Raw genomic sequence first — 16302 nt, 5'->3', positions numbered from 1 at the left:
AGAGAGTCAGGAGAAAAAAGAGCATCCCATCTTTGCAATACCTAAAGATATACTGGAGTCTCTTTGGGCCACATCTTCTTCCGATGTAGGTTTACTTAAGTCGGCTGTTCCTGTGCAGATAAAAATTAAATCTAGCCCACCTCCTTCTATCCCTCAGTATCCCCTCTCAAAGGAGGCAATTGAGGGTATTACACCAGTTATTAACTCATTAATAGAACAGGGAATAATAATCCCTTACAAATCTGAATACAACACGCCCATCCTGCCAATTAAAAAACCAAAAAGAGGGCCCGATGGCAAGCACCTCTATAGATTCGTACAGGAGCTAAGGGCAGTGAATAATCACGTTATAAAGAGACACTCTGTAGTTTCTAATATACATACTATTATTTCATCCATTCCTAGCACAGCTACATACTTTATAGTAGTAGACTTGTGTTCAGCTTTCTTCTCCATACCTATACATGAGAACTCCAGGCATATTTTTGCTTTCACCTGGAAGGGCTCACAATATACCTGGTGTAGGCTGCCACAGGGTTATGTCGAAAGTCCGAGCTTATTTGAGCAAATTTTGAGCCAAGACACAGACAATATAACATTTAAAAATAGCAAATTAATCAAATATGTAGATGATCTACTCTTGGCTTCAACAGATGCAAAAACATGTCAAGAAGATAGCAAACACCTTCTTTTGGAATTTCACAAAAGAGGACATAAAATCTCTAAGGATAAAGTTCAGTGGTGTCTCCAAAAAGTAGAATATTTGGGATTCATCTTGACTGTGGGTGCTCGTTATATTTCTCCAAAACAAATTGAGAATATTCAAAAATTGAGTGCTCCTACCACTAAGAAACAGCTGAGAGCAATTTTAGGAGCAACAGGGTTTTGTAGACAATGGATTCCTTGCTATGGGGAAATTACTAAACCCCTTATAGCATTAACAAAGGATTCAGTTCCTGAACCCCTCAAATTAGAGCCTGAACACTTGTCAGCTCTATCAGATCTAAAAAAGGCTATCATGTCTGCCCCTGCTCTAGGCATCCCAGATTACAACAAGCCATTTACTTTATATGTGCATGAGCAAAGAGGAGTAGCCTCTGGAGTGTTAACTCAGACTTTGGGACCTTCTCAGCGCCCAATTGCTTATTATTCTACTAATATATCAAATATCTCTGATAGTGTCTTTTTTTTAAAAAACCTTTACCTTCCATCTTAGAATCAATACTGTGTATTGGTTCTAAGGCAGAAGAGTGGTAAGGGCTAGGCAATGGGGGTCGAGTGACTTGCCCAGGGTCACATAGCTAGGAAGTGTCTGAGGCCAGATTTGAACCCAGGACCTCCCATTTCCAGGCCTGGTAGTCTATCCACTGAGCCACTTACCTGCCCCAGTAATTTTTTTTAAAGAAAAAACCTCACAACTTGGGAGTCAGGCCACCTGAATTCTAGTCCTAAATTTATTACTCACTGGCTACTGTTAGATTTAAAATAGTTTTGAGTGTTAAATAGTTGTAGATAAGAGAGTGGGAGCCATAAACTGTGATAATTAAAATGTTGGGGAGCAAGGGAAATATATATATATATATATATATATCAATTATGAGAGCTGAAATATGTTTTCTACTGTGTCTTGGTTTATATAAATATAAGATGGTCACCAGGGAATATATTCCCAATTTATGAATATGCCCAAGCCAACTGGGTTTTATAGAGAAATTTAATTTATAATACACTGATTAATCAATAGAAAAAGAGAGAAAGTAAGAAAGGAATAAGAATAAATAAATCAGTCAGTTGGTTTTATCACTCACCCAAGATCTCTCTAGGTAAGGCTTCTCATGCCAACCTCAGGCTCCACCTTCAAGAGAGCCTCCTTTCAAGAAATGTTTCCAGAGAATTCTCCTCCTTCAGAGCCAGCCTTCTCTCTTGGTCCTCCCACAGAGCAACCTCCTCAGTCCTCCTTTAGAGCCACCTCGATCAGAGCAAAACCTCCTCCAAGCAAAACCTCTCAGAGCAAAAAACTCTCCTCCCTCTGTCCTCAGACCCTGCTATCTTTAAGGAAACCATCTAAGTTCCCTCCTCTCAGTTCTCACATCTACCAATCACTGTCGATGTCTCCCCTGTGCCAATGGTGGCTCTAGTTTAACCCAGGACCGCCCAGAGGTCTGTGGCTTTGCACATGTCTGTTGAAGGTCATATTCTCAAATAATTAAATCTTGATCCTTTGCTGCAGCCCTTCCTAAATCCTGTTACTCTAAGTAGGGTGGAGATTGTATTTTCCAAGACCTGGTTCTGACATTCCAAGTATCTCTATTGTATCAATTCTAAAATCAAACATGACTCAAAGAACTTCCTGTTCTATGCTTAAGCATAGGTCAAAGCCCTTTCCATTGTTTAGCAAAAGGTTTCTGTCCTAAAGTAGTCTTAAGTAGGGAGGAGAAGGATCCTCCCATGCCAAGGGGTTTCACATTCCAATAGAGTTCTTACTATCAGTAGGAAATTTTTTCCAAGTATGAAATTTCCCAATGGTGAAATTTCCAACATTCATAAGTCTAAGAAATTTTAAGGTTTACACTACCTGTTCCTAAGCAAGTTACTTCCCTTTCCTAGGCCTCACTTTCCTCTTCTGTATAATGGGAGCTAGATAAAAGATAGATAGCTGTATAAGTGGTCTAGATAGTTTTTGATGAGTTCTTTTCAGCTTCATAATCTTATAAGAAACATTTATTTTAGCATCCTTTACAGTTCTAAAGTGACTTTGCTAGGTTAGGAACATAAAATGTATTATGTATAACTTGCTTTGCTCATAAAATTATCATGCTTGATATATTTAGAGATGTGAAAGCCTGGGGGAATAAAGCCAAAAAGAAAAAAAATCCAGGGGAAAAATATTTTGAAAAAGAAAAGGGCTATTAGGAAGGGGGGAAAAAAAGATTTTTTTCCCTGAAATTTCCAGTCATGCCTTTTGTTTTGACATAATAGACACTTCCCAATGAACATATAATCAATCCCCCCTTCAAAGTAGATAAACCAGAAAGCAATTAGGCAATAATGTTCCACAGAATGCCTCATATTTACTGATACAAGTGATTGTCTGTGAAATATATGATGTGTCCAAACTGCGTGATAGGCCACAGTTTTAACTAGAGTTTTAGATCTGTTTTATTCTGACATCAACTGAATTCTATCAGTGCAGATGCTGATTCAATTTTGCCACCTTACATTGCTGTTTAGTCATTTTTCAGACCTGTCCGATTCTTCTTGACCCCATTTGAGGTTTTCTTGGCAAAGACAACTGGAGTGGTTTTCCTTTTCTGGCTCACTTTATAAATTAGGAAACTGAGGCAAAAAAGCCAAGTGGCTTGCCCAGGCTCATATAGCTAGTAAGTGTCTGATGCCATATTTGAACTTGAAAAGAGGAATTTTATGATGCCAGGCCAGGTGCTCTATCTACTATAATTTCCAATAAAGAATAAGAATAAACCATCTGTTTTGAACATTTATCTTGGTGGGATATTATCAGCATTAGATTCACAAAATAAGGCCTTCCCTAATATCAGTTTGAACAACATTTCATAAGTGTGTAATCTCATAAGCATCTTTAATTATTCCTATTGCTTCATCCAGTTGCCATTTGCAATAGGAAACTTTTAACTTTTCAGTTAGTTGATGATAAAAGCGTTTAGGCATGTGGGCAATTCTTCTCCCATTGTATTGTCTGCCGGTGGGAGCATTTGGAACTCCTTTGCATATGTCTTGCCAAGCATTCTTTTGACCAAAGCAACTGCAGACAGCTCCAGTGTTTCTCCTGTCAAATAAGGTTTTTACACTTAGCAATTCAGTAAGCTACCTTATATAATGCAAGAAATCCTTTTGATGTCACAGTTATGGTTTTTGGAAAGGTTTGTTGCTGCTTATTAAAGTATCTAAATTTTCTCTACAAAAATTCCCTTGCCTTGCCAGTGAATTCTTTATAGACACTTTCAAGATCCCATTTTAATTTATTAGGTTTCATGCTGTCTGCAACTGAAACATTTGTACAAAGCAAACACAGTAGTCTTTCTTCTGCATTAACAGCATTTAGAAGTCCCATTGATAAGGAGGATGGATTACATTTTCTGGATTTGAGCTTTTCACTTTATATTTCTATAGTTCCACTGTTCTATTATCTATGTGTTTACTAGTGTCAGGCTCTCTAATGGATTTTCTCCTCAAATCAGTTATGGATTTATTAAACACAAAGGGGTATTATTTCACTTAAAATGAAGACAATAAAATAAGTGAACACTAAATATGGTGATTGGAATTTCCCAGTGATTATCTGTAAGCAAAATTGATTTTTTTATTTGAAAACTTTTTCATGTTTTTTAGGAACAAATTTATTATATTGTTCTTTCTTCATGAGTGATACTGACAAATATAAGAGCTGTTATGGTATTTTAAATAAACAAACAAATATTATTTAACTTTGAGTTTACATATTCCACATTCAAATGTAGCAATCAGTGAAACAAACCATTTATCTATATAATGAGCCTACTCCAATAGCTGTTGACACTGGTAGGTGAACCTTTGGGCAAGTTTGACCTTATTTGTATACATTTTATTAAATAATCTCTGTAACCCACTTAAACAGTTGACATGAATTTGCCATATTAATCTTGGATTTATTTTCTTTGATTAGAACTTTGCTTATATTGGAAAAAATACATGTATGGCTGCTAGAGTTGTTTTTAAAAATATAACTATAATACAGCATTTCTCCAATTACATGTGTGAAGATAGAATATCTCTCTTTGTTATTTCTAATGTAATCAATCAGCAACCTTTAGTTTAATCAATCAAAAACTGAAAACACGCCTACTTAACACTTAACGAGTCACTAGGAGGAAGAGTTCACAAGTCAAAAACTCTCACCTCCAAAGGGGACTACCCAGCCCTGGGTAGGGCTAAGCAGTTTGGGAGTTGTGATTGGTTCCTGTGAAGAGAGGAAGAGATAGGAAGTGACATGGAAAAAGGACTATAGAAAGGTCATGGCTTCCTGGATTTGGGACTTCTTCTTTCTTTGGATCTTCTAGCTTGGAGTCATTCCTGCCTTGGTGCTTGAAGAGACTTTCCCTTGGATCCTGTGATGGTAAGTGGAGTGATGCCTTCCAGACCCTCTCTGTTCATTGGTACTTTGGTGGGACACTCCCTTCAGCATGAATTCTGGTGATATTCTTGGCGGTCTTAGCCTCGTGTGCAGATTCTTCAGTGTCTCCTGGTTCTTTGGATTTTGGCTTCCTAATTAGGATTTTGGATTCTGGTGAGATTTGCATTTGTGATCTGGAGATATTAGGATTAAATTTAGAGTATTTGTAGCCAGGTAGTACTTTCTTTCTCTATATCTACATTTTTCCACTTTCACTTTTTCCACCTCTTTGTAAATAAAGCTGCTAAAAGTCATTTTGATTGTAATATTTTTAAATCAGTGACCACAATATTACTTTAGAACTTTCATTTTAGCATAAAACCTAAATTTCAATTCTTACACATGTAAAAATTTTTTTAATAATTATTTTCTAAAATTTTGTGTTACAATATTTTTCCCTCCCTCCTTTCCTTCTTCCCTGATAGATTATGCAATTTGATCTAGTTTATACGTGTGGAATTATGCAAAACACATTTCCACATCATTCATATTGTGGAAGAAGACTCTTAAAAAAAGAAAACTACAAAGAAAATAAAGTGGAAAATAGTATGCTTCAATCTGCATTCAGACTCTATCAGTTCTTTCTCTGGATGTGGATAGCATTTTTCATCATGAATCCTTTGGAATTGTCTTGTGTCATTGTATTGCTGAGAATAGCCAAGTCAGTCATAGCTGACCATCTTACCATATTGCTGTTACTGTGTACATGATTCTGGTTCTTCTCACTTCACTTTATATCAGTTTATCTAAATCTTCCCAGTTTTTTTCTGTAATCATCCTGCTCATCATTTCTTATATGGCTGCTAGAGTTATATACAAAATTAGCTAATAATCATACCATCATGTCATGTTCTTCTTGAGAAGTTTTTACTCCTTGTTTTTGTACACCATAATTTGGGAAACTGCCTAAAGGCAAACCATTTATTTTTTCTGGGGCTACAGTGTCCTTTGAACAACAAAGAGAGACAGTTTCAAAGATTTCTTCTAGCTCTAATATTCTGTTGTTTTATGATCCTCTCCCCACTCAAAGTAAAATTTATATTTGTTGGTCAAAAAAACTTCTCCTTGTTGGATGGATGTGGATCAAAGCATATGATCTTTCACATAAGTGCATTTATGGTTTTATTTTGGGATTTCGGGTTACTTGTCAGTGTATCCTTACAACAATGACCAATATGGAAGTATGTTTTGCATGATAATAAAAAAGAAAATTAAAAAACCCATCTCCTTAAAGTAGAGTAGTGATTAAAGCCATTATGAGCTTAAGGTATTCAAATCAGGGGCAAAGAATTGGGACTAAATTTCTCACCTTTCTGCAGCAATATTGACAACCACTATGCCTGAGTGGTCCCAGAGGTTTTCTTAGGCACCCATCTGCTTCTAGTTGTAGCTGGTTGTGGCAATTCAACAGCCAGTGACCAAGTTCAGATCACTGAGGATGATAGCACTGAAGATGTCTCTATGGAGCCATGTATCTTTTCTTTATGCATTTTGTTTAGTAATTTTAGTCATGTCTGACTCTTCCTGACTCCATTTGGGGTTTTCTTGGCAAAGACACTAGAGAAGTTTACCATTTAATTTTCCAAATCATTTTATAATTGAAGAAACTGAGGCAAATGGGTGAAGTGACTTATCTTGGGTCACACAGCTAGTAAGTGTCTAAGGCTGGATTTGAACTAAGGTCTTCCTGTCTCCAGGGCAGGTGCTTTATTCATTGTACTACCTAGCTGCCCTGTGTGGTTACTAACCATTAATCCTACATTCTCATTTCTATAAACTCCTTATGAGAATAATTTGCATATAAAATATGTTGATGAGGAATGCCTACTGTCCAAATTGTGATAGACAGGAGTTGGTCTAGTGTTAAATGCATAGCAAGAACAGGTGCCCCATGCATAAGAAGGGGTAGAGTTCTACCTAAAGAGATGATGACCCTTTGGTGGATGGGTGGGTGGAAGAGAACTTTAGCTTATATTTAGAATTATCCTGTAGGTTTAGGCAGAGGGTTGGCCCACTGGTCCTAAGGTCTTGTAATGATCAGTGCCAGAGAGGAAGTTGGAACTTTGCATGAGGGGCTTTAGTGGCAGAGACCTCAGCTGGAGAGCAAAGCATCGTGGGGGAGGAGAACAGACCTGGAAAATATCCATATGGAATTCTTGGCTTTTGGAGCTGAGACCTTGACCAAGCAGGACATGTTTTATAATAGCTTGGATAATTTAGTTGGGGATTGGGTTGGAGAAACCCAGGCTGGCTAAAAAAAAAAAAAGCTACCTGGGCCAAGGACCGTGTTAGGAAATAATTAGGGTTACCGAGTCCCACTTTCCATCTCCCAACTTGCCTTTGGTTTCATCATTAAACATCCAAACCACAATCAGATTTTGTCAAGCACCTTGATGTGAACTTGAAAAGGTATCTGAATCAAGATTGAACAGAGAGCAATCAAGACCCTCCCCTGCTGAGGCAAAGCCTCAACTGAGGATGGTCTCCAGATCCTCTCTGTGCCAGAGAATCTAAGGTTACCCCTGAGTTTATTTTATAGGGGAGACCTTTCTTCAACTCTTCATCACCCTTTCTTATGTGAACCTTAAAAATTCTCAGACCCTACTTCATAAGGTTGGATTGTGAACCTTAAAAATTCTCAGACTAAGGTTGGGTTAAGACCATTCCCCATTTAAAACAATGAAGGAACTTAGATTAGGAATGTGAAGACCTCGACTCCACCCCTACTTAAGCCTCTTTAGGGGAAGAAACTCTTTGCTGAACAATGAAAAGTACTTAAACCCATACTTATAATAAGGCAAAAAGTTCTTAAGCTGTGCCTATTTTTAGAACTAATACAAAAGGGTACTAAGTACCTATAAAGGTCAGGCAACTTGTGAACTTGCAAAAGGCAAAGAGGTGAGAACTTACTCAGGTGTGAATTACTCAAAAGTTTAGACTTCTTAGGTGTGAACTAAGAATGGTCTGTCCTTTGAAAAACGTCTACTGTGATTGGTAGATATAAGAACTTAGGGGAGGTGGCATAGGAGAAAATTCCCTTTAAATAGGAGCTCAGATACATTGACATTGAGATTCAGGATTGAGCTGGTGGAGTCAGCTGAGATGAAGCTGGCCTGGTGTCACTAGAATCCTTGCTTGGACAGATCTTGTGGTGAGTGATTAAGGACTAACTGATCTTTCTTTTAGGGCTTAGGCCTGGGTTGGCCAGGGCTGCCCTGGGCCGGCCTATCCTTTTTCTCATTATTCCCCTTTTCTCTCTTTCTCTCCTTTTCTTTAATTCCATGTTTGTATTAATTAAATTCTCTATAAAACCCAGCTGACTTGGGTATATTTAATAATTGGGAATTCTTCCCTGGCGACCACCTTATATTTGATTTAAACAAGACACTGTCTTGAAAAACATATTTTCTGCTGTCACAATTCTACTCATCCACTCTTTTATCTACTACAATTTATGTCTTCCACTATTTTAATCACTACAGTTTATGGCAACAACTAATTTTAATTATTACACTTATCAGGTAACCGCAATTTAGCTGTGCAGCAGCTATTATCTGCCTCACTCAGGGGAGGTGAAAGGAGAGTAGGAGCCAACCCATCTACACTCTTACTCTTCTTCACACTCAGTACCTTCTCTATAAAGTCCTTGTGAATTCCACTAAAATACTATCAAAGATAGTAGAAAGGGACTTTATTATAATCCTTAAAAATCACCATTTTTACAGTCTAGAAGACCTGAGTTCAGATCTGGTCATAGACACTTACTAGCTGTGTAATCCTGGGCAAGTCATTTAATTTCTGCTCACTTCACTTTCCCCATCTGTAAAATAATAATATAATAATAGCATAATAGGGATAATCATAGCACCTCCCTTGCAGAGTTGTTTTGAAGATCAAATGAGAAAATAATTGTAAAGTACTTCATACAGTGCCAGGTACACATTAAGCACCATATAAATGTTAGCTATTATTATTATTATAGCATGAACATCTCACAGAAGGCTGATCCTGGCCAAGCTTGAGTTTGCCTCAAAGGTTTTATCTCAGTTGTAGATATTGTTAAATTTATGTTTGGACTGAATAATATTTTAGTTGGTCACCAGGGATTTAATTACTAAATCCCAAATGAATTCCTAAAGTCAGAATGGAATTTATGATAGTTTATTTTACAATAAAGAGGAAAGATATTAATGAAGAGAGAAAGAGAAGAAAAAAAAGAGAGAGAAAGACAGAGACAGAGACAGAGACAGAGAGCTGCTCTGGCCCCCTCTGAGCCAGGCAGAAGTTCAGAGGCTCTAGCCAAGGGAAAAGAATCTCAATATAATGGACCTCTCCAGAGGCTGGTGCCTCCAGAAAGACCAAGGGAAAGGGAATCATCCTTTACACTCACCACGTGTCAGTTCAAAGGAACAGGGTCACCAGGAAAAACAGGTCCAGGCAACATTCATCTGAATGAAGAATGATTCTCCACTCCAGTGCCAGTAGAACTCCAACAGAAGTGGAAGTCCAAGTTGAACTTCTAAAAGAACTGCCTTCAAGCCCTTGTCACTCTTTTAGAGACCTTTTTTCTTGTGTCTATTCCCTTAATCTTTATGTCTACCAATCATTGCCGATGCTCCTCTCTAGGACCGCCAGAAGGCAGTCTGTCAATTCTGATTCATCACCCACTCTTTCACATGTGAGTCACCTACTCAGTGTGTGAGATGGGTGTTCCTACCTTTTTGGATTAAATCCAAAATGGGCAGATCTCTATACTCAACTTTAAGTACTGTGCTTATGCTTTTGGGGATTAAAATCAACAAATAGGGGGATTACAATTTAATCTTCACAGTCAAAGAAGAGCTAAGTACCTTCATTGTTACAATCAGGGGAGAGCCAAATCCAATCTTCACAATATTTATAACTAACATTTTATATAATACCTTAAGGTTTATTTGCAAAGCACCATATAGATATTGTCTCATTTGATCCTTATAACAGTCCTAGGAGGCAGGTGTCATTATCATCTAAGGTATTTGTGTATGTGTTTGTGTGCTGTCCATGTAGGTTATGTGTATTCACATAGGTTTGTCTTGACCCAACCTGCAGGCAGACATATATCTAGTCTCCTTTGCTTACTCTTCTCCAAAGGGAGACTTTGAATCTTGCCAGGAGGGGAGCAAGAAGTTGGAGTCATGATGCTGGCCCCTGCTTTCCTCAGACAGGGGGTACTAGATTAGAATTATAATCTATCTGCTCCCCCCATCTAAATATTTGCTCATTGAAGGGGATAATTTTTAGGATCAAGTCACTCCTGGACATTGTTCCTTCAACAGAGGAGCTATGTATCTATAGCTATCTATCCTAAGACATATAGCCAAACATTTGCCTCTCTTCCCACCCAAATGCCAACTACACAAAGATGATCACATATAGTGAATGACAAATAAGCCCATTAATACAAACCAACAGCAAATGGAAATCAAAGTAATACTCAATACTCACAGTAACAGCTTTTCTCAAGGAAAGCAAGATCTCTACATTCAACCATTAGAGAAAGATCTCACCCAAGGGAAGTTCCTAAAGTCTTTAGCATGGGAAACTCATCAAAGTGCTGCTGGATCCTTTACATGTTGGCTTCTGCCCCAGAGTCTTTCTCCCTCCAGGGACCTGTCTCTGAAGAGAACCGGGAATCCAGTGTGGCCTGTATTGAAGTTGGAAGCCAGAAGAATCAGGCTCTGTCCTTCCCTAAGCACTCACCAGTTCTTAGTCTCACACAGACGTGGAGCACTGAGTTTACCAACGAGGGGAGTTTTAGACAGACAAGCTTGACCTGTGGGTGACAACCACAACAATCCTACAAAGTAGGTGCAATCATTGTCTCCATTTTACCAGGGAGGAACTTTAGGCTGAGAGGAGATGAATGACTTTCCAAGCTCACAAAGCTTGTAAGTGTCTAAAACAATAATTGAACTCATATCTTCCTGACTCTAACTCCAACAAATTATCTGCAATACTAGTAGGAAACAGGCTGAGGTTTGTATCAGGGTCCCATCCATTCTGATTCCTACAGCCCAGCAATAAGTAGGCCACAGGCATGATGACCCCATCCATAGTGACTCAGGCCAGCAGGAGAGAGGACAACTTCATCCTCGGAGCTTCTCTCTTGTACAAGTCCCAGAAAGTCCAGGTTAAAAAGATGCTATTCCTATTAATGGAAGATGGCTATTTTTTATGACAAATGTCTTCATTTCAGTTTTGTATGTTTAACTTATATTAAATAAGATTTTTTTTAAAGCTCTCAAAAAATCTCAGAGACCATGTCTTCAGCCATTTGGAGAGTCTGGCATCTTTAATGGCTTCCTTACTAATTACTTCTGTACTAAATGAAGATTCCCTTGATTCATGAATAGATGACTACCATAAGTATTTGGGGTGGCTAAGGAACTTAGACGAATGATGTTCTAATTCCTCAATGATGCTTTCTTGTTTACTCTCTTTTGGTATTAGTAACATCTGAGAGTTTTGCTCTACACTTTTGGTATGTTCCCCTTTTTTAGTTACCTTGTATCAATACCCCTATAACTGTGTCATGTCGAGCAGGGATTCCCACTTAGTTTAATCCATTTTCTCTGTCCATCTTTCTTTAGCATTATTTCTGCCTCCCCTATAAACACATCTGAGACTGATTTTAGGGACCAAGTGTGGCGATATACCATGTCTTTGATATCTTCATTATAATAAATCTTGTGACTTTCCCACCTTTGTTTGTTGGTAAAGAGGTTCCTGCCTCACCTGTTGTCCTGTTTTCATCCTTTAATGCCCTTGGGATGACTTTGATTAGTTGGAAATCTTGCAAAACTTTCTTTAAACTGGTTTTACCTTCTAGTGCTTCTCTCCAAATTAAGACAATACTGTCCATAATCATCCATCAATCATCCTTCTGCTTTAAAAAAGCTTTATCTTTAGGCTTAGAATCAATATTGATTTCGAGGCAGAAGAGGGGTAAGGGCTAGGCAACTGGGGTCAAGTGACTTGCCCAGGGTCACAAAGCTAAGAAGTGTCTGAGGTCATATTTGTTTGTTTGTTTGTTTTAATTTAATCTTTATTTTATTCCAATAACAAATTTCCCTGGAAGTTTTCCAAAGTTACATGATTCATGTTGCCTCCCTCCCCTTTTCCCTCCCCCCTCCCAGAATTGACAAGCAATTCCATTGGGTTCTTCGTGGATTATCACTCAAAAGCTATTTCTTTATTATTCACTTTGTAAGAAAACAATCTTTAAAAACCAAAACCCCCAAATCCTATACCCAAATAAGCAAGTGATAAAGCACATGGTTTCATCTGTATTCTTACTCCAACAGTTCTTTCTCTAGAGGTGGATAGCATTCTTTCTCAAAAGTCCTCTGAGGTCATATTTGAACCCTGGATCTCCTGTCTCCGGGCTTATCTCTCTGTCCATTGAGCCACCTACCTGCTCTTCCTCATCATTTTAAAGATTTTACAAATGATTTTACATTCCAACCTGATGTTGCCTTTAGCATCACTTGGCAAGTAAGTCAGATTTTTTTGTTAATGAATGAATGTTCTGGTCACTTTTTGTCTTTGTGATTTGGTAAATAATACGCATTGATTAAGGGGGCAGCTGGGTGGCTCACTGAATTGAGAGCCAGTCTTAGAGATGGGAGATCCTGGGTTCAAATTTGACCTCAGACTTCCTAGCTGTGCAACTGTGGATAAATCATTTAACCCCCATTGCCTGGCCCTTACCACTCTTTTGTCTTGGTACTAATACACAGTATTGATTCTAAGATGGAAGGTTGTTTTTTAATGCACTGAATGATCCAGAACAATTCTGAGGGACTTATGACAGAATGCTATTCACCTCAGAGGTCTGGCTAGCTATATTTCCCCTTCAGATTTCTAGGATCATCCCTGAAGGTAGTGGGTTATTCTAATACTATAGATTGGCTCAAGCCCCTATTCCAGAATGTTTTCCCCAGGGACAATCACCCTATGCCAATTTCTCTTTAATCTATCAATGACTAAACCAGTGTTTAGCACTTCAATATCCTTTAAAAAAAAAACTGGGGGGCAGCTAGGTGACTCAGTGGATTGAAAGCCAGGTCCAGAGACAGGGAGGTCCTGGGTTCAAATCTGGCCTCAGATACTTCCTAGCTGTGTGACCCTGGGCAAGTCACTTAACTCCCATTGCCTAGTCCTTACCACTCTTTTGCCTTGGAATCAATACTGGGGCAATGGGGGTTACTGATTTGCTCAGGGTCACAAACTACCAAGTATCTGAGGCCAGATTTGAACCCAAGATCTCTCATTTCTAGGCCTGGATCTCCCTCTACTGAGCCACCTAGCTGCCCTGACCCCAATATCCTTTGACCAATAAATATCAATTAGCTTGTACCAAGGAGTATTTAGGGAGAAGATATAACAAGGACATAAATACAAACATATCTCCTGAAGCCAGGGACACACTTCCTACTACATTGTTGCGGCCAGCAGGAGCAAACTTTTTTGTTGTTGTTCAGTCATTTCTGTTGGGCCTGATTCTTTGTGATCCCACTTGAGGTTTTCTGGGCAAAGACACTGGAGTGTTTTGCCACCTTCTTCTCCAGTTTATTTTACAGATAAGAAAATTGAGGTAAACAGGGTTAAGTGACTTGCCCAGGGTCACACAGCTAAGAAGTATATGAGACTGGATTTGAACTTGGGAAGATGAGTCTTCCTGACTCCAAAGCCAGTATTCTTTCCACTCCACCACTTAGCTGTCCCTGAGAATCCTTATTTACTTTAAAACTGTTCAAATTTCTACATAAATACTTTTCTGATTCTTCTCCCTTAGTGTCATCCCCATATGCAGAATTTATCCTGAATTTATTTTGTATATGGTTTTGCATTGTCTTTCCTGATAGACTATAAGCTCCTTGAGGCAGGTGCTTTCCTCTTTTTTCTTTGTATCTTCCATGCCTGGTATACAATAGATGCTTAATAAATAGATTGAGAGACTTGAGAAAGGAAAATATTTGTAATAACTGTGAAGAGTGAAATTGAAAGTCAGCCATAGGGGCAGCTAGGTAGCTCAGTGGAGAGACCCAGGCTCAGAGACAGGAGTCCTCAGACACATCCTAGCTATGTGACCCTGGGTAAGTCACGTCACCCCAATTGCCTAGAACCAATCACCTTACCTCTGACTCAGACTTAATGCTAAGTATCAGTTCCAAGACAGAAGAGCAATAAGGACTAGACACCTGGGGTTAAGTGACCTGTCCAGGGTCACACAGCTAGAAAGATCCCAGGTCAAATTTGAACCTAGGACCTCCCATCTCCAGATCTGGTGCTCTATACAATGAGCCACCTGGCTGTCCTATTTAGTATCAATTCTAAGACAGAAGGTAAGGGTTTAAAAAGAAGAAAGTCAATCAGAGAAAGGATGAATATGCAGTAATAATGTCCAGCTGAGCAGTAGAAACGATACAGCCAAGAGGTTTATGCCCAGAAAAGGATGTAAGCTGGTGAATGAAATTAATAGATAGCCTTATGGTCTATGTAAGTCATAAGGAAGGCTCCAAGTCCCTCCCACTAAGTTTTATTGGATGAACGGAAGAGGGAGGGAATTAGTCATCATTTCTATAGCACCTACTATGTGTTAGGGGCAGGGCTAAGCACTTTACAAAGATTATTTCATTTGGTCTTCACAAAAAAAACCTGTTGGCTGAGAAGCTCAAATTATCCCCATTTTTACAGCTGAGAAGCCTGTCAAATAGAGGCTGTGATTGGCCCAAGGACACACAGTTAATAAGTGTCTCTTAGGCTATCACTGAACTCGGGTCTTCCCAAGCCCATACCTAGCCCTCTATCCATTGAACCACCTTGCTGCCTCTGCGAGAAAGATGCAAAGGCAGGGATGGGTTGTGTGTAACCTGAGCTCCTGGAGGGACCACCCACATGGATGACATCACCCATTCATGGACCATCGAAGTCTATCTTTTCTGGGATTGGTTTTGCAGCAAACAAAGAAAAAGAAGCACCAACCAAAGAGCAGAAAGGAATAGGACATGATCAGAGTCTTGATGCCTTGGCTATGGGTGTGGGGAAGAGAGGCAGAGAAGGAAAAGAAGGGAAGGAAAAATGAATCAAGGCTTATGAGCTGCAGGATCTCAAGGATGGAGGGGCAGAGAGAGAGAAAGGTTAGAGGAGCAGAAGAGACAAAGAGATACAGGGAGACAGAAATATAAAGAGAGAGAAAAAGAAATAGAATGTATTAAATATTAATCATAACAAATAATACATTATCATATAATAGGTATATATTATATATGTTATAATATATAATATAGAATGGTAAACATAGTTTATTAAATAGTAATTATAATAAACAATACATTATGATCTAGTAGGTTTATATTACATTATAATAATACATTTAGTATATAACATTTATTTTCATATATTATAAAAATAATAAAAATAAAAAATAAATATTAAATGTATTTATATTATTACTAAATAGAATTATTCAAAGGAATTTAAAGACATGGAGAAAAAAAGAGAGAGAATTGCCTCATAATTCTAATCTCCTGGGGCTTTGGCCAATTCTGAATGTGGGGAGGATTACTTCAGTTTTATGGATCTCATAAATGGGATTCATTAGTATAAAATTCCTACCCCTAGACCTTGCATATGAAGAAATAAGCTGAGAGCTAAATGGTGAGAGGAGGAAAAAAAAAAGCTAAGGGTCAGGGTCCAGAGGGCCCCTTTTGGGATCGAGAGGATTAGAGTTCAAAACTGTCTCAGTAGAAGCTCTTTCCAGGGTTGTTGGGAGAATGTAAAAGTGCTCTGCCCTTCTGGGTCCCCTCCTCAGAATCTCTCTGCAACCAGGAAGACCTCAGGCCCCAAAGCTCTGTGCTATCCAAGTAGATCCCAGCCTCTGCCCCAAACAGAGTGGATTATAAATAGAGAATTGTCCACCACTTCGAGGACTCCCCTTTCTTTTTGTTGTTGTTCAGTCGTAGGACTCTTTGGGACCCCCTTTGGGGGTTTCTTGGCAAAGATACTGGAGTGGTTGGCCAATTCCTTCTCCAGCTCATTTGACAGATGACGAATTGTCCAAGGACACACAG

Source organism: Monodelphis domestica, chromosome 2 (genome assembly GCF_027887165.1).
Source record: "Monodelphis domestica isolate mMonDom1 chromosome 2, mMonDom1.pri, whole genome shotgun sequence".
Classification (NCBI taxonomy): domain Eukaryota; kingdom Metazoa; phylum Chordata; class Mammalia; order Didelphimorphia; family Didelphidae; genus Monodelphis; species Monodelphis domestica.
Note: the sequence above shows the minus strand (reverse complement) of the source record.